The following is a 4,595-nucleotide window of genomic DNA, read 5'->3' as shown; positions in this document are numbered from 1 at the left end:
CGGTAATTCATTCGTTCGTATATATTTTTAACTCTTCCAAAAACCATTTGTCATCACCCTCTCACACACACGCTTTCTTTCTCTAAATATTTTCTACTTTTTATTTGTTATTCTCTCGTAACGTTTCCTCTTAAAAAACACTTAGTTATTCTTGTAACGGCTTTTTTAATTCAGAGTTTGGCCGTTATTGGCGCAGTATCCATTAGGTGTTTAATTTTCAAGCTAACAGGTTCGTTTTATTCTTCTTTTTTTTTTCTTTTCCCTTTCTTTATTTTACCACCCCTTTTTTTCTCCACTTTTCTCCATTTTCCTTACCCACATTTTAAGTTATGTTCACTATATTATTATTGGTGTTTTCAAAAATATATATATATTTTTAAACTGGATTGGCTCATTAAGTTTAGAATATATATATATTTTTTCTATTCATTTCTTATGGTATACTTTACTTATATTTTTCCTCTTTATCAATTATTATTGTTATATATATTTTCTTCCTCTCAATTTTCTTTTTCTATCCATATTTCAATTTTTAAATTATTAATAACTAATATGTTCATACTTCTTTGCATTATATAACTTCCTTTTTATTTCATTTCCTTAATTATGTTACTTTACCCACTTTTTCAATTACCTATGTATACATTTTATTTCCTGCTTCTCTCATCACTTCATTTTATTAATTCTATTTTGTAAAATTATTCATTTTATGTTATTCTGTTTATACTTTCCTTTTTATTTTCTATACTTACTGTGGTTGTTATCTTGTTCTGCTCTTAGCCCTGAAGAAGGCTAGAAACTAGCCGAAACGTTGGCACAATTAAATAGGTTTCACCAACTTATTTGTGTTTCACTTTGACCGCACCCCCAACCATCTTCTCCTCGTACGTCATCCATGGTCAACTATCTCTCATAATAATTTCAATTTATATTATTCAATTGTAGTACTTCATTGGTAGTAGATGCCGTTAGTGCCAACATGTCACTGGCTGCTATAATAAGAAAAAATAGTAATGAAAACCTAGTAAAAAAAAATAAATTAAAATCAACCCTATATTTCATGTTTCCACAATATAAATAAAAAATAAACCAACTACCTCCAAAACAAAACATTTTCCGGAGAAAAAAATTGGATTGGAACTTCAGTTAGTGTATAACAAAAAATAAAGAGTTAAAACAATTTTAAATTATAAAGAAAATTTTATTATGAACTTTTCAAAAATAAATTACTTATCCATAAATTGGTTTTTAAAAAAATTTTTGATAAGACTATAAATAAATTTTATAAACTATAAAGATTATGAAAAAAATTTAATGAGGAAAAACTGGATTAATTACATTTTTCTTTTAAAAAAATATTTCCTTTAACAGGCATAAAAGCCACACAAAAAATTGTTTTTAATGTGGGGTAACCAAAAACTACTAAAACTTAAAAATTGTATAACTAAAAGTTTGAATTTGAGGATCATTGTTCTTACAAGGGATAGCAGATCCACGGTATTGATATTTTTCTTAGAGAAATTTGAAATCATTCCAAGATATTTATTTTTATTTTCAAATAACTCTCAATGAAGTATGGTTGGTAACTAATAATGATTTGGCAGGAATAATAAAACTTTGAAGTTTGCTTAACCTAAAAATATAGGCAGATTAAAAAAAAAAAAAAAAAAAAAAAGCTCACTTTAAATGGTCTTCAATAGGAAGAAAAAACTCTCAAATTACAACAAAAAATTATAATTCAAAAGAATGACTGGAGTCCGATAATGAGAATCATTAACATACCTAAAAATTACCCTTTCACCTTGAAAGTTGAACAGTGACAGATAGGGGGTAGAAAAAAAATTTGCCAAACTTAAGTAGTGTTTCTTGCACATAGTTATCACCTTGGTTTCATGAAATTCCCTTCTGGAGATCCATAAATAAAATACATCAATAGACGCATAGAAATGTGAAATTTTCCAGTATTGATTTACGAGTTACATTTAAAATAATAAACAATTCATTTCTGAAAGTAATGTACCATGACCTTTTATTGAAGTGAAACTCTTTTACCTGCATTCTACAACTCAAGAAAAAAAAAAAAAAGAATTATACAGGAGGTAATTGATTTTGTGATGCGAGGAAATGCTATAGATGCAAAGGAAGTGGTGGCAGGCAATGCTCAATGTGTATTACAAATGAATTACAATATGTTGAAATCTAAAAATCATAGCTACATAAAGAGAAATGTTCAGCATTTCATCCTCTATGTAATGAGCTATAATTCATAATTGTATCTTGATGCTACACTGAGATAGAGGGGAAAAGTAGAGCATAGATTGCCAGATGTGAAATTATAACGAGCTTTTAAACATTTGAATAACAATATCTTGAAAACTAAAAATCGGAGTTGCATACTGTAACTGAAAAAAATGTTCAGTACTTCATCCTCTTTGTAATCAGCAATAATTCAAAATAGCATCTTGATGCTACACCGGGTTAGAGAGGTGAAAAGTGGAAAAAATAGTGCCAGAAATGAAATAATAACAAGTTTTTGAATATTTGAATTAAAATATCTTGAAAATAAAAAAATCGGAGTTCTATACTGTAAGTGAGGGAAATGTTCAGTATTTCATCCTCTTTGTAATGAGCTATAATTCAAAACTGTACCTTGATGGTACACAGAGTTAGAGAGGCGAAAAGAAGATAAGCTTGAAACTACCAAAACCTGAATCCACACATAGCTATTTTACTCAACAGAATCACACATACAAAGAATCGTATCATTACAGGTGGTTTTGGTGATAACTGAGAGCTTAAGACAACAAAAATAAATTTTATTAAAGGAAAAGAATCTTTATTTTCTTTAATGAATATTATAAACAGATAGGAGCAGAACATAATGAAAACAAAAAAATGTTGTTAAGACACATCCCTAAAATGGAATACTCCAAAATCACCTAAATTTAACATTTGTTTTAGAATAACCCTTATGTATCTACTTCCTCTGCTTGTACTGTGACATCCTTATCCTGATAATTCATTTCAAGTTTCATTGTAAGATCAATTATTAGTGCTTCTTTTTCTGTCACACTAAATGCAAATCAGTTTACAAATATTGTTGCAAAAAAAAAATAAAAAAGGTAGGGATAATTGTGTATATGTATTATAATGATTTCACTAAATGTGAAAGTGTTATGTTGTATTTAACTTAATAGATGTTTTGATTTGGCATTTATTGCATTGTTTTTCAATTAATTAATTTTGTTTTTATTAATAATAATTACATCAATTTGTCATAATTATTAGTTAGGATCTTGAAAATAGTAAACAGAGCTCATTTTAAACATCATACTTTAGAGAAGCTTGTGATCATTTGTAGTCCATTTAGATTTTTATATTTAGTATTGAAAAAGCTTAGGAATGCACTCTAGTGATTCTGTAATAGGTTGAGTTAATAAATTAAAATTAATAAGTAAAACTGAAGGTTACTGTTGTTTATAAATTATTTAATAATTTAATGTATTTTTTCTTGAATTAATTGAAACAAGAAAAAGGTAAACAGAATTTGACCTAGTGTAAGTTAAACAATGTTTGAATAAAAACATATTTTAAAAAAAGACTATAATACTAAAATAAGTATTTAGTATGTAAAAATGGAAGAACTATATTTAAAATATGCAAAAATATTTATATCCCTATGATGAAAAAAATATTCAAACACAACACAGCTAAATAACAAGTTTTTAAATTGATAAGTTACATCACTAATTCCATAATAAATTAAGGACCTAATTCGTCAAAATTACCTGATCATAACTTCTACGATGACAAAAAGAAAATATGAAAGCCAAATTAAGATGTAATTAAAGAATCATTCAATAACTTGAACATTACTCAGATTCGTTATTTCAAAAGGGAAAACATAATTCGTGAGTGAATCACAAACGGGTCGTTCAGACTATCTAGCATTGGTCTCAGGAAGTAGATCAGGACCCTCCCAATCCGTGTAGGACTAAACAGTACTCATGTCCAAACCTTCATTACAAAAAAAGGCGGCTTATGGATACTGGGGTGTCATAGAAGGAGTAGTAGGGGGTCTTGTCTCGACACTAAAAATGGGCAGTTGGAAATAGATGGTAACACCCGTTCTCTCTCAATCCCATATGATAATTTATCCAACAACTGGACGATCTTGAGATAATATAGCTCCAATCGCAATGTCAGAGGCATCCGTTTAGACGGTCAAGGGAACTTCATTGTCATTCGATAAGATTGTGGCATTATCAATTTCTTATTTTAACTCATTGAATATCTGGAAATATCCTTGAGATAATAGGAATGAACTACTTATATCTTCTCGGCAAACAATGGGATCAATTGCGAATAATGCGAGAACATTTCAAGTGCTTTTCGGAGCGAAGTTGGGCTTGTAGGAGCTGGTAGGTCACGAAGTGGTTGTAAGCGATCTGGGTATGGTCTGCTTGATTAATGACTAACAATGAATTCAAGAATATGAATATGAAAGGAATATGGTCCGGGTGCGGTCAGAAAAACTCAAATAGTAGAAATTATACTATTTTAATGAGCCAACGTTTCGCCCCACGTTGCAGGGC

General features: G+C 29.0%; 1 protein-coding gene across 3 annotated transcripts in view; it reads right to left on the bottom strand.

Annotated features, from left to right (window-relative positions):
* Positions 1 to 3,947, bottom strand: part of LOC106688984 (SPRY domain-containing protein 3) — a 39,454-nt gene extending 35,507 nt beyond the window's left edge. For all 3 annotated transcript variants that reach the window (XM_014433712.3, XM_014433713.3, XM_014433711.3), the window contains exon 1: positions 3,789 to 3,947. The gene's annotated coding sequence lies outside the window, so the exon portion shown is untranslated. The remainder of the gene's footprint in view (positions 1 to 3,788) is intronic.
* Positions 3,948 to 4,595: the final 648 nt, after the last annotated feature.

The sequence above is a fragment of the Halyomorpha halys genome, unplaced genomic scaffold (assembly GCF_000696795.3).
Source record: "Halyomorpha halys isolate HHAL.00 unplaced genomic scaffold, Hhal_1.1 Scaffold1247.1, whole genome shotgun sequence".
Lineage (NCBI taxonomy): Eukaryota > Metazoa > Arthropoda > Insecta > Hemiptera > Pentatomidae > Halyomorpha > Halyomorpha halys.
This window is presented reverse-complemented; position numbering and strand designations above follow the sequence as displayed.